This window comes from Lacerta agilis, chromosome 2 (assembly GCF_009819535.1).
Source record: "Lacerta agilis isolate rLacAgi1 chromosome 2, rLacAgi1.pri, whole genome shotgun sequence".
Classification (NCBI taxonomy): domain Eukaryota; kingdom Metazoa; phylum Chordata; class Lepidosauria; order Squamata; family Lacertidae; genus Lacerta; species Lacerta agilis.
In genome coordinates this window covers 53,716,216-53,742,267 of record NC_046313.1, presented here as the reverse complement: position 1 = coordinate 53,742,267, position 26,052 = coordinate 53,716,216, and the positions used below count along the sequence as shown (strand labels likewise).

The following is a 26,052-nucleotide window of genomic DNA, read 5'->3' as shown; positions in this document are numbered from 1 at the left end:
TGGAGAAGAGAAGGTTAAGGGGTGATATGATAGCCATGTTCAAATATATAAAAGGATGTCATATAGAGGAGGGTGAAAGGTTGTTTTCTGCTGCTCCAGAGAAGCGGACACGGGGCAATGGATTCAAGCTACAAGAAAGAAGGTTCCACCTAAACATGAGGAAGAACTTCCTGACAGTGAGAGCTGTTCGGCAGTGGAATTTGCTACCAAGGAGTGTGGTGGAGTCTCCTTCTTTGGAGGTCTTTAAGCAGAGGCTTGACAGCCATCTGTCAGGAATGCTTTGATGGTGTTTCCTGCTTGGCAGGGGGTTGGACTGGATGGCCCTTGTGGTCTCTTCCAACTCTATGATTCTATGAGTGTAAGCTAATGCAGGGGTAGACAACCTAAGGTCCATGGGCCGGATGCGGCCCAATCGCCTTTTCAATCCGGCCCATGGACGGTCTTGGAATCAGTGTGTTTTTATATGAGTAGAATGTGTCCTTTTATTTAAAATGCATCTCTGGGTTATTTGTGGGGCATAGAAATTCATTTAAAAAATTTACCAAAATATAGTCCAGCCCACCAAATGGTCTGAGGGACGGTGGACTGGCCCACAGCTGAAAAAGGTTGTTGACCCCTGAGCTAATGAATGTTGTGCACACTTAGCTTGCATTGCAAATGATGGGCTTAAGCACAATTAGTGGTGCATTGAATTTAGGGTGGCTGTTCTCAGTTTGAAAGGCTGCTGTCTGGTTCAAGTCCAGTTTAAAGATAAAGAACCATAAGAAATGCAAGCTGGAGCCTTGTTGCTGCTCACCAACAGTTAGTGTCTGGACCTCAGGCAAAATAGGCACACAGGTCACCTAGTCACAGTCTTCCACATTGTACTTTTATTTCTTTTGCAGCAACTACACATATAAATCAGCATGTTCACATTCTGTGCAAACTCCATGCAAATATGTGCTATTTTTGTCCTCTTTCTTGGTGATGCATAGGAGGGTTGTAGCCATTAAGGAGACATCTGAGCTGAGTTAACTGCACAAGACAGATAGGATTTCGATTCAAATCCACTATGGTTGCATGATCCAGGATTGCAGCTCTGTAAACGGGAACATAGAAACCCATTATATTCTGATGCAGACCATGGATACATATAGGTCAGTAACATCCACACTGACTGGCAGCAGCTCTCCAGAGTTTCATGCTGGGGACATTCCCAGTCCTACCTGGAGATGCCAGGGAAGATGCCTTGAGAACTTTTGCATGCAAAGGTGATGCTCTACCACTAAGTTACAGCTCTTCTGATGGCACATTTCCATTGCTTCCCAAAGAAAAGGGGAAGTGCCCTAAACTCACTGAGGTCTGCATTACCGAGTAGTGGTAATCCATGTGGGTACAGACATTATGACTATATGCAAAAACTGTATCAAATGATTCCAGCATATCACTGCCTGAATAACCTGAATAACCTTCTAAGCCATTAAATTGAGAAATGAAGTTGGACTGATCGTCAAAATTCTGAGCTGATGGTCTCAGAGCAAACACTAAAAGATTATTGCAGCTTACTGGGATTAGCTTCAACGTGTGGTATTTGGGAGACCAAAAGAGTTTCATCAAATAATTGTTATAACAGAATTCTCTTCAGTGTTTACATTTGCAAGAGTTGTTGTTTTTCATTCATTGAGTTTTATAGACAGAAATAAATCAAAATATCAAATTCCCCTGACAGTTTAATTATGTGCAAGAGAAGTATTATTTCCCTTAAAACCCAATGCTGTTATCTGTGTATCGTTTATACGTGGACAAACATACTTTTGCTTTCAGAAGTTACCAGTGGCGATGAATGAGAGTACACATTGCAAGGTAAACTTATAAAGGTCTAGTTCTTGTGAGGCTCTACCAGCTGTGCCTGGACTGTACCACTACAACTGGAGGGAAGAACCTCTTTCAGGTCAAGGGCAACCTTCCCTTCTCAGCAGCATTCCAGGGCCACATACCAGAGGAAAAAGCAATGGTAGGCTGCATACTCTTCACACACTCTCACCCATTCCTATCTCCCCTCCACCCAGCAAGTCTGCTCACCTTGCCCATGGCATGGCAGTTGAGGCACACTCCTGCCGCCATTGCCATGGCCAATGGCTGGTGGGAGACACATAGCTGTCAAGTTTTGGATTTGAAAATAAGGGATCACATGGAGTAACACATGACTGGAAAGGTTTGCAGTTCCACAAACATAGGTATGCACTGCCTCAAAATACAAAGAAGTGAACAAAAGAAGGCTCACTAGGGGGACATTGCTAAAAAAAAGTCAACTTTGTGTGGTGTGTGTGTGTGTGAGAGAGAGAGAGAATCCTGGGCTGTAAATGCCTCCTCTAAACACAACTGCTGCAAACCCCAGGAGTTACTCTTCTCTGAGAAAGAGAGAGAGAGAGAGAGAGAGCGCTTTTATGCACGCATCTCTGCGCCCCACCGACCTCTCACTTTGGGTGGAAGGGGGGGGAATCCGACCCAGGGCCGGTGTGCGTGTATTGCGGGAGGAGGTTCAGTGCACTCCCCCCACCCCGCCAACCCCCGCCGACAAGCTCTCCTCTCCACAGTGAGTTGCAATCGGATCTGCCTCCTCCCCACCTCTCGTCTGCTCGCAAGGCCCGCCTCCTGGGGGAAGGAGGGAGGGGGAATGAGCGAGCGAATGAAAAGTATGGAGAGGTGGGATTGTCCGAGGCACAAATCAGAGAGAGACTGGAGGGAGAGGAGCTGCTTCCTTCAAAATCGGGAATTTTAAGGGATTTCAGCAATCCAGGAGAGCAGTGGGAAACAGCTTAGAATAAGGGAGTTTCCCGCGAAAAACGTGATACTTGACAGCTGTGGGGAGACATCATGTCCTCAACCCAAGGAAAACCTTCCAGCAGGCTGGTTGATGCAGGAGATAACCAATGCATAAGTCAGACTCACTTACACCTGTAGTCAATAAAGTTGTGCCCTGATTGAACCAAAAACAAGTGGTACTGAGGTCTTTTCTGTTCCTACATTCATGGCATTCAATGGGTGGCAGAGCTCATGATGGCTGAGCCTGCAAGGGGTATTATCAGAGTTCAATGATGTATTCTAACCAGGCAAAAATACTTGAGAAGGTCACAGAGCAGGATTACTGAGGGATCCAGCCTGGAAAAATAAATGTGTCTCAGGAGACTCCCAAGGGCTAAATAAAGTCACCCAGAGGGTTGTATTCAGCCTCTTGGCCTACTATTTCCCCTTCCTGCACTACAGGTCACGTGCACAACTATTCCTGCCTACCAAAACAAAACAAAAAAACACATTGTGCATTAGATGTCAGCATGGGAAAGTTCATTGCAGAAAGAATGCCCTGAAAGAAGGTCTTGAAAGTCCTACATCAGTAAATGATGTGTCAGGGATCAAAGCATTTCTCGGGAAGAGAGGGGGAGAGCATAGATGAAAGGGCAGAGAGAGAGAATTGGGATTCAGCCAGTCAGGGGGAGGAGTGTAAATATTGAGAGCAATTACCGATAATAAGTACAGATACTTCCTCATCCCCCAGCCCCCATCAGCAGACGTCTCAGGAAGAAAGAGAAAGCCCTCACGCTGTCAGTAGCAGACAGGGGAAGGAACAAAGGGGGAGACGTAAGCTCAGATGTCATTTCAGGGCGACTAGAGGCTTCCTGTGCTGGAAAAGGCGCGAAGACTCTAGTCCGGAGATCTGTTAGCTAGGAGGGTAGTCATGTTTTATCACTCTGTAATTATCAATGTCTAATAAACAGCTTTTTAAGCTCAACGCTTCAGCCGGCCGTTACTCACAGCAACATCAAAGGCAAGAGGTGCCGTGACATGATGGTCTAATTTTATATAGTTTTTGCTACTTTGTATTTCTTGTGCTAACTTACAATCTAAAAAAGGAGACATTCTAAAATGTCTCTAATGCTATGTCTTTTTTTTAGAGAGGGGGAGGGGGGTGTTATTGACTAGACATGACATGAAATGGGAAACGAGAAGCAACTGGAAGAAATGACCATCTGCCAATCTGCTTCTAGCATATGATGCCATGTTTCCAAAGCCAATTCTTCAATTTTAGCCAGCATATTTTCCATCTGAATGCATGAATTGTGTATCTCTTATGTTCAGGCAGCCTGACAAATGCAGTCATAAAGAGACTGATATTTTAAGCCAAAGTCTGATTTTGTGTCCTTTGCTGCACTGAAAGAGACTGACATATCCGTGCAACATTAGTATAAGCTTGCTATTTGAAGAATTGTTATTTTTCTCTCTCTTTGGCGGGGGGGGGGGGAATGGTACAGCAACTTGCAGGCTTGAAATGAGTTGCTCACAGATGACAAAAAAAGAAACAAAAAAACCACCCACCCATCCCTCCTCTCTCTCTCTCTCTCTCTCTCTCTCTCTCTCTCTCTCTCTCTCTCTCTCGTTGTCATTCACTTTGCCATGCCAGCTCAAATAATAATTTGTTAGAAAGGGGCTTATTCACTTTCATAAATGATGACAAGCATGAGATCAGTGTCCTAATTAGTCACAAGTATTGCATGAGTATGAAGTACTTTCATCAAGAAGCATTAGAGAATCTAAAAGGAAGAAAGAAGCAGCTTGGTGTGAAAAGGAGCAGAGAAGGGAACTCCCAAGATAAAATAAAAATCCTATCCTAACAATTGGGGAAATTGTACTAAGTGCATTGAAATGTGTAACAGCTATGACAACACACTAGGAAGAAATAAAACGAGATCACAGAAGCTTAATCTTTTTTTTATTCTTTCTCTGTACATTACTTCATTATTATAGGATCTCTGTTCCAGTGTTCTTTAAATGGGCAAGTTACCATGTTGGAGGGGAGTTTGGATGAACGCACAAGTTCTGCCCGCCCCCTTTTTTTGTTGCCTTCCATGAGTTAGAAGGCAACTAGAGCAGGAAGCCTCATATATCTTCAGAGGCTCCCCACACATTTTAGATCCCTAATTTTCCAGGGTTGGATACAAGAGGCTGCCCACTGTAGGCAGTCACCTTGTTGGGAGGGGTGTTTGGGGAATTGGATAGGGCCTTCTCAGCTATGGAACCCTGGCTATGAAATAGCCTCTCCAGTGATACTTGCCTGGTGCTGTCATAATAATAATAATAATAATAATAATAATAATAATACCCTGCCCATCTGGCTTAGTTTCCCCACCACTCTGGGTGGCTCTCAATCGAGTGTTAAAAACAATACAGCATTAAATATTTAAAAACTTCCTTAAACAGGGCTGCCTTCAGAAGTCTTTTAAAAATAGGATAGCTGCTTATTTCCTTGACATCTGATGGCATTTTTGCCAACTTTTTGTTAGCAAGGTTGTGGGTTCAAGCACCACGTTGGGCAAAAAGATTCCTGCATTTCAGTGGGTTGGACTAGATGACCCTCGTGGTCCCTTCCAACTCTACAGTTCTATGATTCTCTTATTCCTAGAGCTGGCATACTTATTGGTCCTCATGCAGCCTGTTCCCACCTCCAGTCAAGAGGGCATAAGAAAAACAGCGATAGCCACACCATGGATTCTCCCCTATGACCACAATAGGATTTCTCTGCCACAGTGCAGTCCTCTACATTTCTATTCAGAAGTAAGTCCTGTAGTGCCAGCTCCCAGGTAAAGTATAGAATTTTAAGCTTACTAAGGAGACATTCTCATTGTATTCCATGGGCATATCTCTGTGAAAATGAGGATAGGGACATATATTTACTTCTAACTTGGATATGTCCCACAGACTTCTGACTGCCTAGGACTGCAATCTTTGAGATTATTGAGGTTTACTAGTAAATATCATTAATGTTATCCTAGCCTGCCTGCCTGCCTTTCTCCCACCCACTCAAGGCAGCTTACACAGTCAACAAAGACAGCAAGTATAAACAATATATTTAAACAACCCCAAACCAACCATCTCATAAATTAAAACAGCCAAAGCATTGAAACAGGTGGGCCTAAATATCATCAAGGAGATACAATGATGTATTTCCTCCAGATACTCATTTTTAGATATGCGTGTGGGAAAATGTTGACACTTACAGGTGAGCAATAAAAATTAGGAAGGAAATTGGTCATTAGGCAAAGACGCATAATGATCCTTCATATTTAATGGTAAATGTCAGAGTTTTCTGGCATTTCCCACTGGTCTCTTAAAATGTTAAGCGTACTGGTAAATGTCAACATTCACCAGGTTTCTGTCCTATAAACTGAATCGTAGCTTTGCAACGTTATTTGCTAGTACAGTAAGGTTTAAGTGTTTTACTTAGTTTTCTGAATCTATTGATCAAAAAGCCTATTTGCCTTATTGGGGGGCAGGAGTGGGTGTCGGCACCAGTGTTCCTTTCCTGCAAAAATCTAGATTTGGTGCACTAATGCCTTTAGCAACTTGATATGTAGAAAACCCATCTTCTCAACTGCTCTTATAACTCTGGTTGCCTATTTTATCTCTATTACTGCAAAAATTGAGATTGGCTGAAAGAAAAGTGTTTATGTGATATAAAGGAGAGCATTTCTGTTGCTGTTCTTGGAGCCCAATGGCATCTAATAAGGCTAACATTCTGGGGGGAAACCAAGGTCAGCTCCTTAGAAATTTATACACTCATTTGTGAGCATTGTTCTGGATGCAAGTACAGTGTAATTGCACATTGAGTTCTGGTAATTGAGCATCCATCTGAGCAGCTGGTTGTTTAGCTGGGCAGTGGCACAATGATAATGGTCTTTGCCTATGGGAACACCTGCAGTTTTCTTTCTCTCTCTGGTTGATGGCGTGTCCTTACTTCTACTTACCCTGATCTACAAATAATGATCTGCTTGCTGCATATTTTCCCAATTTTGGCACTATCCCCTTCACAGACACAGGCAAGCATACACACAAGCCAAAATGCACATTTCCCCCCTGTTGCAAATGATACTCTACTGACTGATTGAAAGAATGAGGATGTATATAGTGTTGTTGTTTTAAAAGCTATATGGGAGTGTTTTCAAAAAGGAAGATCTAATCAGTTATTATTTTTTAAACAGATATATAAAAATGGTATGCAAGACTGTGGCGTGAACTTGCAGGAATGGTACACATTGCCTCACTCAGAGCTGCAGTGTGTGTGTGTGTGTGTGTGTGTGTGTGTGTGTGTGTGTGTAACTTCTGGTTCTCCAACTGTTGCTGGACTACAACCACCCTCAACCCCCACCCTTGCTGCACACACTAAACTGGGAGTAATTGAATTCTCTGCTGAGTAAACATGTATGAGATTGCCCTGTCAGAGTGAGACAGAGAGAAGGACTGATAGTCTCTTTTATTCAAGGATGATACAAAGAGCCTTCATGGTTCTCCTTTGCCTCAGTTCCCGGATGTTCGGTTATGGACTGTAAATGGCCCACATAGGGGAAAAACTTCATTAAGCCTATAGGCATTTCAGCTTCTTTTCAGATAAAAACGACAAAGAGTCTTATAGCACCTGAAAGATGAACCAAATTTATTATGACATCAGGTTTCTTGGACTACCAGATACTGGTATTTTGACAAATACGGTACTCCTCATCCTAATTTGGCCAGTGACTTCAGCATAGCCCATGCTGCATCCAAAATAATTCCAAGGAAAAATTTAACCAAGTAGAAAGGAGTTTAAGGCTGTGATCTTCCAATCATTCCATCAGTGCCAGATGGAACAATCCCTCCTGTCCTCCCTCTGTGCTGTGTTCTGGAAATTCTCCTGACCTTCCAGAGTGGATTTGGGGGAGACGCCCCATGGTGTTAGCTGGAGCTCTTGCACTGGCTTCTGCCAGTGTGGCAGGTTTATTGAATTCAGGCCTTTGTGTCTGGAAACCTCGTAAATTGGCAAGGTAGGCAACTTTCCTTTTTTTCAAAGTGCATGAGCTCAAGGCGATTCAATCATTCTAGACACCTTTTACAAAAAACATCCCTAGCAAGCCTATGTATATTTGTTCTTCCACCACCACTGGAAGATGGGTAAAGAGATGGCATTATGCCGGAACATGAACCCTTGGATGTGGTCCTGCTGGTATTTACTTTGTTCTGTCACTTACGTCTTGAAAAGACTGGATATAAATAGGTTGTGTATGTTGGATATAAATAGGTTGTGTGTGTGTGTTTTTTTTTTAAAAAAAGTGACTTGTGTATTGACACTTAAGAAAAGGATGGTTGAAGCTAGTGACAGACACTGTATTATTTGAAGACAATGGTGCAGTGACAAAGCAGAGACCTTCCATCAGTGCTGTGAGCACACCAGAGGTAAACTATAGCCTCAACCCAGTCCCACTTACTTTGTAGATCCATCCCTTTCTGAAAGAATTGTAGGGTCTTAATGAAAAACGATCTTGGTAAGTGTTTTAAGCATCCGAAGGAAAACAAAGGTGCTGTGAAACGAATATGTTCAAAAATGATCCAGAGCCATGAGGAAAAGGGGCGCATGCTTGAGCACTGTAGCTCCACCCCATCTGCATTGCACTTTGTGTGTTCAAGGGTGATTTGTGGAGGCTCCCGTGCACTTTTGAAACCCTGAACAGAGTGTAATAGAGTACAGAATCTGTAGGCATCATGATCCTGCGCATAAGGCAATGTTGAGTGTGCCAGAACAATTGTTTTACTCATCTGAGCTGCCGAAGTTTCCTTTGTGCTAATGATGAAAAGAAGATAAAATCACTTCTTCAGTTATCGTCCTTTACAGTTCATGTTCAGTGTGGTATTTGGGGATTGTAGCTCTTGTTAACAATGAACCAAGTCCACACTGCCTGCTCAGTTCTTGCTACAGTCTCAGAATATACCTGTTAATCTCTATGCTCCCCAAATAAACTGTAAAAAAGATAGAATCATGCCTAAGAGAATAGAGTGTGGTGGTTAAAGTTGTGCTCGGTATAATTTTTCCATGATGAGAAAAGAATTAGTAAGAATATCATCCTCATAGGGAATTACAAATTGTTCTGTATAAATATTCAGTCGCAGCTAAATCTTGCAATTGGCACTGTGGGGAGCTGCTTCTGGAGACGGCCTAAGGACTGAATCAAATGCTCCATTCAAACAAATGACACAGCTACTGAAAATGGCTTTTATATATGCATGGGGGTCCGGTGAAGATTAGTTCAGTCCACTTTTCAACCTGAACTTTCTGATGCTCTGATCTGAACTTTCAAATCCGATGCTCCTGAACTTTCTTGCAGATATCTGGTCAGATTTCTCCAGATTTTGCAACACATTTTCAGCATGCAAAAAGTGTGCACAAAAGCTTGTGTTTTACATGAAAGATGCATGGAAAATGTATATTTTATGCATGAGTACATGGGAACGTGTGCATTTTATGTAAAAAGTGCTTGCAAAATGTGTAGAAATTATATGAGGGCTTACTGTGCCTTCTTTTTCAAACTCTACACAAAATAGGTTGGATCTGTGGCTGAGCACCAGTAAATTTGTTGTTCAAGCATCCCTATTTCCACACTGAAATGCCTCATGCAGAAGTCATAAAGTATGTAAACTATTTACCATGCATTTGGGACTGATCACATCAGACATCTCCATACTTCATTACTATGGCATGGTTGTTGGGTTCATGCTTCCTGGAGTCAGTCCCAGCTATATGATGAGGGTTTTTTGTACCAAAGTTATGTTCTGCATAGAGTCCTGCCATGTAAGCACTCTACCAACTATGTACTTCTTAAATTACAAAGGTACCTCCCTCTAAATTTATCATGGAAGAGTGGTGTTGTCTCTCAAACACACTTTTTAAAAAATAGGTCTTTCTTAAACACACACTCTGTGTGTCTGTTTGGACCCATTTAGCCATCTTTCAGTTAACCAAGTTAGATTTATGGAAAGATTCCAGCCATTAATTGATGTTTATTGAATACTTTGCTCTTTTATGATAGACAGATACACTGGACTCTAATGAACACATTGAGATATCAAGCTGATTTCACACAGAACAGAGAAATGCAAGCAAATTATCCTGGGCTCAGTATGCATCCGTGCTTTTACTGATGTGAGGATTTCTAAAGAAAAATGGCCTTAGAAATAAAACGTAAACAGAGGTTCTTTTTCCACTGCCAAGAATTTCATGGTGGCAAGTCTGGTTTAGCTTCAGTAGAAAGGCTTTGAAGCTGTAATAGGAAACTTTGTTTTCTTTATATTCATATATATATATATCTAAAACCCACCAAAAAGACAACTAATTAGTTCAAATCATCTAAGGAAATGCCATCTTTCTCAATAATCAGAACAGTCAGTATGCTTCAGAAACAAAGATGGGACTGACACAAAAGGAAGTTGTGCCTAAGCTGCACTTTCAAAAAGAAGAGGCACGAGGTCATCAGCTAATTTTGAGTTTTTTGATGGTGACAAATACTTATTCTCAGGGAAGAGTAAGAAATAAATGATCCAATGTCTTGTTTTGTGATTACTAATCCTGATGTAATAGTGTTATTACAACAGGGCTAAGGAACTGGATCTGGCTGGTGCAGCTGATAGCGACCCTTTGAAGCTGAGTTTTGGGGTCCATGGGGAGTTGCAGGGGTCAGGAGAGGAAGGTGATGTCCCATGTGCAAGCAAAAGTCTGATTATAAAGCATTGGGTGCAGTGTGCATCAGAGTTGTTGTTTTTGCTGTACTGCTTTAAATTTATAGCCCACCCTTTCTCACCAAAAGAAACCCAAGGTCGCTCACAGTAGTAAAATTACATCAAAATAATTGAAAATATGCTACGTAAGGTGGGGTTGTTGTGTATCGTATTATCATTCTTAGACCTGGGACCATATGGTGAAGGGAAGAGAATAATAACAATAACGATAATGATAATGATAGATATTGCAGAGAGAGCTGTTAAAAGTGACAGTGTAAAAAGTTCATAAAACCACTGTCCCAAAGCCTGTGAAAATTTTGAGGGGGGTGGAATCCGGGCCTGTGTCCTAAATGCCTGATTTCCCTTGAGAGGAGGTTCCATAATGGGGGCTGCCACTGAGAAGGCCCTATATTGGTTGTCTGTTCTCTATGCTTCTCCTACTGATGGGACCACTAGGATCCTTACCTGTTCATACCTGCTGCTTGCCATTTGTATTTTTATTGATGTTACTGTTTTGATGCTCTTTTGTTTTCATTAACCCCCCCCCCTTATTATTTAGTTAGCCTTCCTGGCAATATTTACACTGAGGAGTAGTATACAAATCTTTAAAACATCTGCATGAAAACACACCCGAGGCTTTCTTCCAACTAAACATGCATAGAGTTGCTTCCCTGATGCATTGGTAATAATTGGCTGTTGAGTCTAATGTATGAAATGATGAGAATGAGTAACAAGGTTTGTATCTAGCATAATAAACATGATCTCAGGAAATAATAAAGCATTGTATGAGTGCTGCATTTCAAGCCTTGTAACTAAGTGCTAATACAATTATGTTTGGAGGATGCTCAACATTTAGAAATAATGAACTACTGGATTCTTCCCTTATCAGAACAATTTGAAAGAAACCTTGAGGGAACAGATTGTCTCTGCTATAAACATCATATTTTTGAAACTGTGGAATACTAAAAGTGGCTCAGTGGCTGAAGCTTTTACAACTTTCCCTGAGGCCGGAGTCCTTGTAAGTCTCCACAGCAATCAGCCATTGATCAAAATGGTTTAGCAGATGCATATTTCATAAAGGAAAGAGGAGTCAATATATTTCTCAAAAGAATTTGTTTGAACATCTTACACAGAAATAGAACAACAGGCTGAATATTGCCTTCTAGTTTCTGCTAAGGATAGCAATCTTTGCTTCATTGTGTAAAATGTTGATTTCTAGCTCTCATGATTGTAGAAGGAAAGAGTAAACTAACCCCCCCCCAACTCAAGGAGCTTCTTATGGTTAATGAATGCAGGAGAGCTTTGCTCCTATTGTGTCTGGTCCCATTTTTTCTTGGGTGTAGAAGACCAGATTCCATTTCTATTGGCAGTTCCAGAGTAAGTGAAACTGAAGATAAAATTGTTGATGAAGCAAGAATATTTGGCAACAGCAGTTGCTCTCCCACCCCACCCACCCCAATTGTTATTTACCAACAATGCAAAATATGATGCTTATTCCCACAGTGGACAATATTTTAGGGCAACCACAACCTGCTGGGACAGTTGTGGAGTGGAGTGGTGGATCTCCTGTCATATCCAAAACTCTGATCAGGGTTGAAAGTGTGTATTTGGAGGGGGAAAGATTTCTTGGGTTTTCAAATAAGGTGGGGCTGAGGATTGGGCCCCTCAGGGGATTGGCATGCCAGAATCCCCAAGCCTCCACTTTGCAGCAACTCAGTCAGTGGCGTAGGAAGGTGGGGGCAATGGGAGCAGGGTGTCCTGGGTTCCAGGGGAGGGGGTGACTCTTGGCGGCCCCTCCTGCCACTCCCCAAGCCAAGCCCCGCCACCCGGCACGGCACCCCATCCATGCAGTAGTGGCTCATAAGGTTGCTGCGGGAGCAGCAGCGCCGGCCCAGACGGAGTGCGCATGTACGGAATGTCACACATACACACTCCGTCCAGGTTTGCGCTGCTGCTCCCGCAGCAACCTTGCAAGCCACTGAGCGATTGGCGGCTTGTCGCCGCAGGAGCAGCAGCGCCAGCACAGAGGGCTGCGCATGCACAGTCCGTCCTGACGTGCATCGTGATGTCACGACACAAGCATCAGGACGCCCCGCCCCAGGGGGTGCCTCCATTTGCCACCCTGGGCGGCCAAGCGGCTTCCTCCGCCACTGAACTCAGTTCAAGACTTTCCCACAAGCTAACAGTGGCAGCACAACCACCTTCTGCAATCATGTAGAGATGCCTGGCTAGCTTTCCTTCCTAGGCAATGAAGAGGGTATAAGTAATTAGCCGGGTAGTATTGAAAAATGGAAATACAGAGGTGCCAGTTGTGCCACCATATCATTAAAGACAAGCTTCAGTTCTCTTTTCTATGATTTTCATATATACGCCAGCCAAACATCACTCTAACAGAAGCCAACAAAGTGTCTGAAATAATACTGAAGTAGGATAAGAAAATGCTCCACATTTTATAAAATAAAGAGTTTGGATGAGTTAAATAATAGGCCCTTGACCAAACTGCCATACATTTACAACACCTATGCATTTATTTTCTAGTTAAATTTGAGTGACATGAAAATTCTCTGGATATGACTGCTAGGATTCACTTATGAAGCATATGGCTAAATCAGCTTTTCTGGGAAGATTCAGAGTAGCAGATGCTCCCAAGGCCATTCCCCCCCCCAGGGTTCCCCCCCTCCTTCTTCTATCATTTATGATTTATTGTTCAACTTGCTTTAAATTATGCTTTGCAATATTCTGTTTTACTGCCAATAAAAATACTGGTCACTTTGTATTCATAGGTTTTCCTCTCTTCCCTATATCTGAATGAATTGAGAGCATTTAGCCCTTGCTTTTAGAATTTACTGACAAACAACACTTCTCTTTTGCAATTTCAGATAGCTCAAGGGCTCATAAAAGATGTGCCCAGCTAAGATAGCAGAGCTCTTTTATTCACAACAGTGGCATCAAATTGCTTAGTGGTAATTAGTCAAGTCATTTAATGTTTTCATCAAGATGGTCATGTTTGTTTGTTTATTGTGATGATGGCAGTGCTGTGGGGATACCTCTTCAAGAGGCTTGTTATGTTTTGGAGTGAAATCCTCTGGGAGGTTTATGTGGAACCTCAGCCAGAGGGAGAGAGAGAGAGAGAGAGATTGAGACTGCAGGTGGGAGTTGTTTGAGTGTCAGCTGAGCTAGCGCAGTATAGGGTCATCAAAAGGTAAATACAAAACCTACCTTATGATTATAAATTAAATGAAGCAACAGGGGAGGGTGACCAAGATGGTGAAGGGTCTGAAAACCAAGCCTTATGAGGAATGGTTGAGGGAGCTAGGTATGTTTAGCTTGGTAAAGAGAAGACTGAGAGGAGATATGATAGCCATCTTCAAATATCTCTAAGGCTGTCACATGGAAGAGCTTGTTTTCTCCTGCTCTGGAGGGTAGAACCCAAACCCATGGCTTCAAGTTATGAGAAAGGAGATTCTGATTAAACACCAGGAAGAACTTTTTGACAGTAAGAGCTGTTCGACAGTGGAATGGACTCCCTCAGAAGGTGGTGGACTCTCCTTCCTTGAAGGTTTTTAAGGAGAGGTTGGATAGCCATGTCTTGGTTGTTTTAGTTGAGATTCCTCCTTTGCAGGCGGTTAGACTAGATGGCCATCAGTATCGCTTCCAATTCTACAATTCTATGATTCTATTATTGTAACATTATGCTGAAGAAATCAGATGTCTGTCTTTGCTGGTGTATCTGCAAGAGTATCACAAGTGCCTTCCATGATGGGGCTCAATAAATGGTTACTCCCCCGTTTTATCTTCCCAACAAACAATAATTGGCTTTCACACTTTTTCTTTCTGTGAAATTTAGCAATTGCAGTGGGAGGTTCTCATTCTGTTACTGGCAGTAAAGGTTCAGATTGATTAGCAGTTAATGGTGAAGGAATGTATTGCAAAACAAGAGGCAGATTTTTGATGTCCTCTGTGATGGCTGCTGCTTGCACATGGAACATGCAAGCCACCATGAGTCAACCCCTGTAAACCATCATGTGCTGGTTGCAACCATTTGATCATGGTTATGGTTTTGCAAATGGATTCAGAGGAAGAGGAAGACCTTCTGGGAAACATGTTAATATTTGACTGCTTTTCACAGCTTGGCTTGGCTTTTCCTGTATCCTTTGCTCCATTACTCAGCTCCCTGCATTATCCTGCTGGCCTTTGTTGAGTTCTTCAATGAGCAGCCAAACACACACACACACACACACACACACACACACACACACTATAAAGGTCACGGCACTTGGCCATCTTATCTTCTTGTCTAGACTTAAGGTTACGCTGATAGCAGAAATGTGGGCTGAGTAGTACAAATTTTCATTTCAGAGATGGCCTGTCACTATTATGCTTTCTACCCTTCTTTTATTCTCTCTGGTAGGATATTGAGTTAAAAATAAATAAATGATCATAGTGCTGCAGAGTCTTGCAAAATAATAATGATACTGGGTTGAATTAAATGTAACACTAAGGGCGGTCCACCTCAACTTGTTCTGGGACTTCTCCCAACCCTCAAAAGCAGATTGAGCAGAGGAGGGAGAAGTCCCATTGTGTGAGTGGACCTCATTCTGCCCATGCAACAACTTAGTTCAATCATGCCCACTGTTCATGAAACCATAAAAAGGAAGACCCGTCTTTGTCAAACCAGTCACATCCAGCATCCTTAGGAAAGTGGGAGGGCCTACCACTGACAGCTGCCTTGCTCAGCCCCTACAATGCCCCCAGTGTTGTGTTACTCTGAGGCATATTGGGAAATTATTATGACAGCTGGACACTACAGAACACTGCTTGGAGGACTGTTACTGCCTGCTGCTGCCCACCACTGTCACCAATTTAGCCTGCCATGTCCCACTGACAAAAGGAGGCAGCCCATGAAAGGTCACAGGATTGGTCAGAGTAGGAGGAGGATTGGGATGAGGCTACTGAGACAGTTGATGAGGAGCCAAGTGGATCATTGGGTGACAATCCGCTCTGCCACTATGTGGTGTACCAGTGAAGGAGGGAGATCTGTCAGCCTTGCTTTGTCCCCAGCACAATGAGTCCTGCTGGTGCAATGGGACTTTCCCCCTTTCTCCCCCAAATGGCTCTGGGAATCAGCAGAACCCCAGAACAACATGCAAAGGGAAGGAGAAGGGAAATTGCTCCATCAGTGCAAGCATATCTGCTTCCCTGATAGAGCAATCGCCTTAGACCTCCTTTGAATTCTACCCATAATGTGTACACAGTCTTACACTTTTGAGACAATTGCAAAAATTGAAGAGACTCATTCCTTTTTGAAATCAATGTGAGAATCTACTGTATTTTGGTCTTTGATATGGTACATTGTCTGTGAACAATGCTTTAAAAATGAGGTGCCGGGTGTGTGCGGAATCGATTTATTTAGTTTGGTTGAAACTTTTGTTTGTATTCCATTTAGGAAACATTTGTAATGCATACAGTTCACTCGCCCTAAGAAAGAACTATGTGGATTGCTTCGTGATTCCACTATAAACCATTTATTCTTGTTTGGCTTATCATCCAGGCTTCAGCTTGGAAGAGGTTAAATTGCTGTATGGGAAAGGCCAGAAGCAGTTTGATAGATTAGTCTATAACTCAGTGTTCATTTGCAGCAGTAAATAGGCTCAACAAGCTTCTTCTCTGGCCAACTGCCTAGATAAAACTCTGTTTCATTCATTTACCATATTCACATTCACACAGAGTAATATCAAATAATTAATCCACGGACGGCTTTTGTGGTATATATACAAATCTCGTTGCTTCAAGCACAAGAAACTTGCATGGTTGCTTAACAAATTGACTGCTGAAGATTTGTTCAGAGCACTCATTTTTCATTTTGACTTTTTCATTTTCCCCTCCCCTTTTTTTCTTTGAAGAATGAAAAGCTTTTTGTGTTTGTGCATATTCAGGCAAGTGGCAGTGCATTAGGAAAGGGTGGTGAAAGTTATTTTTGCTACTCTTGAATACAAATGCAGTTGTGAAAATTAGTCCTTCCTGTGTTTGTTTGCGGAATTATATTTGCTGCTGCATCAAATCAAGCTCTCCCACTCCCAATTCCCATAGCAGAATCCATATTTGTGATCATTTTGCTCTTAACCTACACATACCTATGTAAACGTAAATTCTATCACTTCAAAAACAACCTAACAAACATACTTTGCATTTTGCCTAAGAAAAGGGAGCGTGTGGAAATGCTAGTGAAAACTCAACTGCAAGTTGTTGGGATGGACAAGACTCTGGGTCAAAGTGAGCCTAACCTGTGATACCTACCAATATATTCTTCCTATTTATCAATACCTTGCTTTTCTGGCAGTCTTCCAAGAGCAATATGGTCTACCTGAGCTCTAGTGTGTCTTGTGTTTCTAGCACTGCTTTTTGTTCTTGGTTTGTTCTATTAGTCTTGCCTTCTTTTATTTCCTCTGATCCTAATTGCTTGTTGGCTCTGGCCACTGACCTGTCTCATGGCTCCGCCTGAGACTGCTGTCCACTGTCTGGCCCTAACATACACACTAGAGAAGATGGCAGAAAAGAGTAGATAAAATGGGACACCAAAAAGAGACACTGCAACTGATTCATTTCCTGATCCAATGGTAACATGAACGACAAAGAAAATTTCATGTTTCAACCCGACAACTCTACTTTTGTTGCTCAAAAATTTATTGGCTATGAAAATAATCCCATGTACTTTTGCAGTACGTCTCCATGTGCTACTTGAACTTAACCTGAACAGCATTGAGTTCTTTGTTTGTTTTCAGCTAGACTTTTCAAATCTGCTGTCATTCATGCAGTAGGTTTGCTTTCCATTGAAAGCTTTCCATTGTTAGTTGCATGATGGAAAGTACTTCTAGAAAACACATTGATGGTGCTGTCGACGCATAGTGCAGAAGCCAAGCCTCTACTGAAGGCACATGCATGTACACACAAATGGCCAGTGAAAATGTAAGGAGTTGTTAGAAGTTGCTGGATGTATTAAGGTTTATGCAAGACTGGAAAAAGCAGCAGAATCGGTTTAAGAAAAAGGGTATCATTGTGAATCTTACTTTTATGCTGGTAGGAACCAGACAAAGTCTTTTGTGTGTGCTTCCTTTCAGCCCACAAAAGCTCAAGTACACCATTGCCCACCCACTTTTTAACAAAGTCTGCAACATGTTCTCTTTGCTAGTAATGAGAGAAGAGAGAGCTGAGCAACAACTCTTCCTCTTTCATAGTTCCAAGCAAAATTCCAAAGCCCATCAAAATAGAATCCTAACGGACCTTTCTCTCCCAAGGTCTTAAGATGGGAGTGGGGAACCTTTGGCCCTCCAGATTTAGCAGCAGCTTTCAGGAACACACTATACAATGCCTTTCTTTGTGAAGCAATGGAATACTTGTGATTAACAATGTGGGATGGATGGATTTCATTAGAATCACGAGTTTTGTTACCTGTGTGGGTTGTTTTTTTTTAAGCCCACCTTATAACTAAAACATTTGTGGTAGTTTCTTTATCAGTACTACAGTACCTGTAAGATAGCCTATGTTAATAGCTTACAGGGAATCTTATTTTCCTGTCTGGAAGAAGGTGGGATACAATATTTTTTTGAAGTTGGCAGTCTTTTCAACCAATAGGCTTCTTGCTACAATATTTTTTTCTGTTCTTCAATGAAAGCAGAGTGTATGTGTTAGGCCATGGGTAGGCAAACTAAGGCCTGGGGGCCAGATCAGGCCCAATTGCCTTCTAAATCTGGCCCGCGGATGGTCTGGGAATCAGCGTGTTTTACATGAGTAGAATGTGTCCTTTTATTTAAAATGCATCTCTGGGTTATCTGTGGGGCATAGGAATTCATTCTCTCTTTTTTCTTTTCAAAATATAGTCCAGCCTCCCACAAGGTCTGAGGGACAGTGGACCAGCCCCCTGCTGAAAAAGTTTGCTGACCCCTGTGTTACGCAGTAGCAGTCAGCAGGGCAGAGTTGGGCTAGGCTGTTTGCCTCACTTCCCAGTGCCAGGGTTGCTGCATGTTTCTGAGAAGGTGAGGGGTAAGGGAGAGAGCAGGTTGGTGTGGTACGGGCCCAGTGGCACATTGACTTCACTACTGTTCCTACCCTGTGCCAACCTGGCCACCATTCTCTCCGAGTAACAAGCTTCAACCTCAGCTTTGTGAAGTCAGGTAAGCAGCATGGCCCCTTCCTCACCCTGCCAATGGCTATTGGTCTTAGGGATGTGCTACCTCACACATAAGCTGAAATGCTTCTAGCATGGACCAATGAGCTAAGAAATCTAGCCCCAGTTACTGGCTTATTCATTGACTTGCTATTTGTTTTTAATCTCTATTTATAATATTGAGAGAAAAGGAGAAGCAAGAATTTAGTTTAGAGTGTTGAGATAATTGTACCAAGTATATCTAACACTCAATTTCTGTCAGTGCAATTTCATTTTTAATCTATTCAAGGTAACTTGAAAGAAGGCACCCCTGCCCCCCCCAAAAAAAATCCTCTCTTCTGGCATATTAAAGAGAAGATGAACATATTTGTTGTGGCATAGCTTGAGGCTTCTTCATCAGACTAAGTATTTAAGATGCCATATGATAATTTGCTGCAACTAAGTAGCCCTCTGAATTTTACTTTAATCGGTATCACTTCTGGCACTCTGTATATATTTATCTGTCATATAAATCTTGGTTTAGTAGTCATTTTAAAAGAAACATACCGGTAATTCAGTATCTTTTTCCTAAGAGCTTTCCCCGCCAATAAAGCCTTCTTGGGAGTTTGTAGGTGTTTGCTTTGAAAATCAGTTAGGCTTTAGAAAGAATACAGCAGAAGGCAGGGTAGATTTCAACTCTCCAAAACACACATTAGTAGCCTTCCAAAATTACAGATACACGAGAGCTTTGTCTGCTTATCTGGTTGTCTAACAACACAGCCCTTCCATATCTTCTCAAAAGTAATTGCAATTTAATTCAAAAAGGCCTATTCCCAGGTATATGGATATAGGTTCATAGCCTTCTTAAAGAGTTTGTCTGATTGTATCCCATGAGCATATTTCTGTGGGCCTTTGTTATGCAGGCCAAAAGTTATGTTCTCTGTTCTAGAGTTAAAAGAATGACTGCAACTGTTTATTTTTATAGAAACATTTATCTATGACCTTTCAACTCCCATAAGGGCCCTCAAGGAAGCTGACAACAATGAAAATGCAATGCTGATACAATAAATATGGAAAGCAGTAAAATCACTATAAAAGCAAGCACCATCAAAACAATAGCCAGCAAAGTTGACATACTACTAGAACCCATTAGAAGGCTGGTGAAATAAAAATGTTTTTGATTGCTCAGCTTGAAACCATCACTGACGGGGCCACTCAAACCACTCTTGGGGAGCTACCAATGAAAATGCTCAGTCTCATTAGCCAGATGTCTCTTGAGAGAGGAGGGTCTCTGATGATGAGAGTAATGGACAGGCAGGTTCGTGTGAGATTGTCACCCATTGTCAGTTAATTTGGGGAGTGGCCTACAATTTTATTTTATTTGCTGCTAATACATGAGGGGAAGAATTCAATGTCATGCTATGTGGGGGGGGAACCGTAGTGCAAGTTTTTCTGCTTGTCAGGTAGAACGATCCTCCCTCTCCTCACCCCATGCATTGATCTGGGGGTTCACCCGCCCCTTTAACCAAGTTTGGAGGGCATGCGGCACATGGGGAAAGAAGCAGAGAACACCATTCCATGCATGGCCTTCAGCTTATGGGATTCCTTAGATCAGGGGTAGGCAACCTAAGGCCCGGGGGCCGGATCCAGCCCAATCGCCTTCTCAATCCAGCCCACGGACTGTCGGGGAATCAGCATGGTTTTTACATGAGTAGAATGTGTGCTTTTATTTAAAATGCATTTCTAGCTTAATTGTGGGGCATAGGAATTCCTTCATATTTTTCCCAAAATATAGTCCGGCCCACCACATGGTCTGAGGGATGGTGGACCGGCCCACGGCTGAAAAAGGTTGCTGACCCCTGCCTTAGATGAATCCTATGATATGGTTATGGACAAATCCAGTGTGCTCTTCATCTGCAGAGTTGCTGATCTCCATTCTGTTTGTGCACCTGATGGCATTGGCATTAGTATTGCTAGTGAAAGCACTGAAACAGCTCTCCTGGGGGATCAGCATAAATGATAATAAAAATGGGAGCATTTCTCTTTAGCTTTAGCTACAGTTTTCATTTTGGTTTTGTGAATCCACTGTTATTCCGCATGATACCCCAACCCTCCATGGTTTTAGATGTCTTTAAATGTTTCCAGCTGTTTTAAATATGTTTTTAATTTCATATTTAATTGTATTGTTTTAGCACTTTTGTGTTTGATGCCCTAGTCTCCTTTGGAAGGAAGGGCAGGATATACCAGTAAATGGAATAAATGAACAAAGGAATGTTTAAACCCATTTCCAGCAACATGTTCTCCATACATATTCATTTATATGCCATACCTTCTTTCCCTATTTAGTATGGTGCCTGTGCTGTAATAAGAATTTATTAGGTTTTCAGCTCTTCATTTGCAAATAAAAAATAGATAAAAAATGGGACATTGCAATAATGGATGTGGTCATATAACTTTAAGAAGTAAAAAAAATGGTAATACATTTGTGAAATAATATTTTAAAGTGGCTTTGTTCACATACATACTTGAGATGGCAGACTTTGTTTTCATTATATTTCTGTTAAAATTAAAGATGATAGGTTTGCCTGTGTAGATGCATAAAGCACTGGAAGCCAGCCTGTTTAGGTACCGTATATAAAACATAATTACAGGGACTGCAATTATGCCATATCATGATTTATTTTCTTCCTTTGATAAGGGCTAACAGATTTCTAATAACTACATGTGGCTAAGGCCATCGCCATACATTTCATCAGAAGTAAAGATTCTCTTCCTCTTCTCAAACACAGATTCTTTTGTAATACAGTATAAAACTGGATTTATCAGGGAAGTGAACCCATGATTAAAAAAACCAACAATACTAGTTTGAAAGTAGTCCATTCACTTAGCATTTATGATTAGTGCTTCTAGGGACAGTTTGAACTGGGCCTTTATTTATGGACTTAGTAGAAGCCCTCATAATGAGAGCACCCAAGCATGGTCTCGCTAAGGCTAGGGTGCAATTGGTGAGAACCAGTGCCTTGTGGTGCAGACTTTTCGCTAGACCACGTTGCAATTGTTTACAGAGGGGCTTGCTGCAGTTGTGTAAATCATGGTGCCAACACAGAGGCACCAGCTTTGACACAAAGCACCTTTAACCAAGGGGTGAGCATAGCTGCCACACATGATTCCATGGTGCTGGTGTGGGAACCACCAATGCCCAGCGGCATAGGAATTTCTGGGCATGCGTAGTGGATTTGCCCGGCGCTGCGGCAAGCCGGCGAGCAAGCAGCGGGTAGGGCAGCCCCATGCCCCGCTGCTTGCTTTCCAGCTGGCGCTGCTGCGAACTGGCGAGTGAGCGGCGGGTCAGGCAGCCCCACGACCTGCCGCTTACTCGCTGGCTCGCTGAGGGCGCAGCAGTGCCGGCCAGATGCATCCGGGCCAGCGCTGCTGCTCCTGTGGCGAGCCGGCGAGCAAGTGGTGGCTCGTGGGGCTGCCCCGTCTGGATGGGGTGCTGGGCGGCGGGGCAGGGGCCGGGGAGTGTCACCCCCCTCCCCTGGAACCCAGGGCACAGCGCCCCCTATGCCCTGCCCTTCCTATGCCACTGCCACTGCCAATGCCCATGAACCAGACTTGAAACCCAGGCAACTTTGAGACAGTTGCTCTCCTGCAGGTGGGGCTCAATCACATAACAGCAAATTCAGTAGTGTAATTAAAGTAGATTTGGCGCTCTTACACTGGTTTTTTTTTTTAATGGCCCTTTCTTTCTTGGAAAGGAAAGTGACAAGAAAATGCAGAAATGGTGTGGGCAAAAAAATTTACTTGGTGTGAAATTGTATAATTGCCCTGTAAACAAATTAGAATGAGTGTTCAAGAAATAGACAACTTGATTTAACGTCCCCACAAACTTAGTGCAAACAAAACAGGATAAATGCTTACTAAATGGGTCATCTGTGGTATTAATTGTGGTGTTCAATATTGGAATAGACTCCTTCAGAAGGTGGTGGGCTCTCCTTCATTGGTGGTTTTTAAGCAGAGTTTGGGTGGCCATCTGTCATGCAGTGCTATTTTTCCAGGAAAAGAGGTGCTGGAACTCACCATGAATGCCTCCCTTGTTCTCTTATAATGGCAATGGCGTCCACCTGAGAGGTGCCGGAACGGAGTTCCAGAGTTCCGGCTGTAAAAAAGCCCTGATGTCATGGATGCTTTAGTTGAGATTCCAGCATTGTAGGACCCACAGGGTCCCTTCCAACTCTACAGTTCTATGATTAATAGTCCAGCATCCTTTTCTAATAATGGCCATCCAGATGCCCATGGGAAACCTGAACACAAGAGCACTCCCCTCCCCCGGTATTGTGGGTGATATCAGTATAATTCTGCAGTTAGACAACGCTCTAGCCTTTTTAAAATCTCTCCTTTCATACAAGAATGTTGCAAGTGGGAATTAAGCCTGGCATTGAACATAAACTATAAGATTAGGTTATCCAATAGCACATATCCTAGCTTCATGCCTTTTAGCTTGCCCTTTGTGTGCTTCAGAGGCAGGAAGGCATAAATGTCACAGATGGTCATGACTTGTTTCCGCATCTCCTCCTTGCATGAATGTGTGGGGTCAATTATTTAAATATAACAGGAAACTAAAATGTTATCTTAAAGATTTCAAAATAAAACATTACTAAAGGAAGTCAAACATAGAATGCCTATTTAAAACAGCATAATTAGCGAGAGAATAAAATATTACCATAAGCACAGAATGTATCTGCTGCTGTTGCTATCAACCCTGCCAATAATGGTTCATGGAGGGCTGTGGCTGTGGAAGCTCAGGCTCAATGACCTAGGTCTGCACTAAGAGACAGCCAAGATGGTTTTTGGCCTCTTCAGCAGCCTCAGCATTTGTAGCTGAAGTCAATTAGGGCCTCACCCTCCCAAACCAGGTGGGAAAAGGCCTGCAAGGTAGGGAAGAGGAGTCTTCCAGGACTCACATAGCTGCTAGCTGCCAGCTGCAATGACCCTTGCCTTAACTCAAAAGAAATTTAAACGTAGGCAGCATTGGGCTGCCCAGGGCTCTTCTGGAGGAAGGTGCAGGGTATAAATACAAAATTTAAAAAATCCTTCCAGTAAGAGACCAACTAAGTTTGTTATTGGTATGAGCTTTCGTGTGCATGCACACTTCTTCAGATATCTAAGGTGCTACTGGAAGGAATTTTTTTTTATTTTGTTTCGACCACGGAAGACCAACACAGCTACCTACCTGTAGGTATAAATACAATAACCCCCCATGAGATCTCTTTTCACCATAGAAAGTACGTTGTTGCTTTATTCATGTAAATGATTTAGTCTTAAAGTCCAGATAGCTTCTGGCAGATAGACCCCCGCCCCTCTTTTAATGGATTATAATTATTAAGGAAAACAATGGATCCAAGCACTTCTTGAGTTTCATGCTGCCCACAGAGCCTACATTTCATTTACAAGAAAGAACAGAGCCTTCTCCTTTTGCTGTCTTGTATTAACCTTTGCTATTTGCCCTCTTGAGTCAGCCGCATTGTCTTACAAGATCTAAAAGGCCAATCTGTTCGTTGCTTCTCTGCTGTACGCTTTGCCCTACACTTGGCTGAATCTCCCCATGGTATCAAAGGTCAGTGCTTTTCTACCAAAGTGGGAGCCAAATTCTTCCCTTGTGCTCAAATGTTTTACACCACTTTTAACTTGAATAGCTTGAGCGAAGATTTCACTTTTATAAGGAAGTCAGAATGGGTCCAAAGAAAAGACAAGACTTGTAAAATGCCACAATTAAAGACAAAGTTTAGACCAGTATAGGTCAAATGTGTATTTTGAATTAGAACCAGAAGGCTAGAGCTGAAAATGGGACATGATTAAAACAAACGAAACAGGACAGTAAATGCAATCACAAAGAATTTGCAGTGGCATTCATCTCAATCCCATAGAAACGATTAATTATCAGGAGACTCTTAAACTGTCACCGTTGCACTGAAGGTTCCTTATCTCTGTGCTATCAGTTTTCCTTACTCGCACAGTTGATCATGAAAGTGTGTCCACACCAGGCTGTCAATTCAAGAGTGGGCCACTGTTTCCAGATACGTCTTTGCCCACCTTGGCCCACACATGACTGCCTTCGATATCAGTGCCTCCAAAATGTCCCATCCATACTAGTAGATGGTGGTTAATGGGGTTTCCCCCTTCCCCTCAATTAATGCTTTCGTGCCCTACATGAGATCTAGAAATCTGAGGACATTAAAAGAAAAAAGAAAAATTCTGCATAAGAGCAACCTTTTTGGGGGGGTGGGGGAAATAATCATTTTCTTTTTAAACCCTGTAAAGAAAATAAAAAGAATGTATTAAGATTAGCAGTATGTATAGTAATTGAGACAGTTCAAGAAGGCTACTGACAAGCTGGAACGTGTCCAGAGGAGGGCAACCAAAATGGTCAAAGGCCTGGAAACAATGCCTTATGAGGAATGGCTTGGGGAGCTGGGTATGTTTAGCCTGGAGAAGAGAAGGTTAAGGGGTGATATGATAGCCATGTTCAAATATATAAAAGGATGTCATATAGAGGAGGGTGAAAGGTTGTTTTCTGCTGCTCCAGAGAAGCGGATACGGGGCAGTGGATTCAAACTACAAGAAAGAAGATTCCACCTAAACATTAGGAAGAACTTCCTGACAGTAAGAGCTGTTCGACAGTGGAATTTGCTGCCAAGGAGTGTGGTGGAATCTCCTTCTATGGAGGTCTTTAAGCGGAGGCTTTACAGCCATCTGTCAGGAATGCTTTGATGGTGTTTCCTGCTTGGCAAGGGGTTGGACTGGATGGCCCTTGTGGTCTCTTCCAACTCTATGATTCTATGATTCTATAAGTTTAATAAAGGATGCAGATGGCGCTGTGGTCTAAACCACTGAGCCTAGGGCTTGCCGATCAGAAGGTCGGCGGTTCGAATCCGCGCGATGGGGTGAGCTCCCGTTGCCCGGTCCCAGCTCCTGCCAACCTAGCAGTTCGAAAGCACAACAAAGTGCAAGTAGATAAATATGTACCGCTCTGGCGGGAAGGTAAACGGCGTTTCCGTGTGCTGCTCTGGTTCACCAGAAGCAGCTTAGTCATGCTGGCCACATGACCCAGAAAAACTGTCTGCGGACAAATGTCGGCTCCCTTGGCCAGTAAAGCGAGATGAGCACCGCAACCCCAGAGTCGTTCATGACTGGACTTAACTTTCAGGGGTCCTTTACCTTTACCTTTTTAAGTTTAATAAAGTACTATGTGATTGAAAACAAACTCCCTAGAAGGTTCCCACACAATGCAGAGCATCCACAGTCAGGTAAGCAATTTTACGTTGGATTTACTTTCCTTATCAGATTTTCTCTGA

At 42.6% G+C, this 26,052-nt stretch overlaps 1 protein-coding gene across 3 annotated transcripts in view; it reads left to right on the top strand.

Annotated features, from left to right (window-relative positions):
- Positions 1-26,052, top strand: part of FSTL4 (follistatin like 4) — a 326,005-nt gene that overhangs the window by 203,784 nt on the left and 96,169 nt on the right. The gene's annotated exons all lie outside the window — the stretch shown is intronic.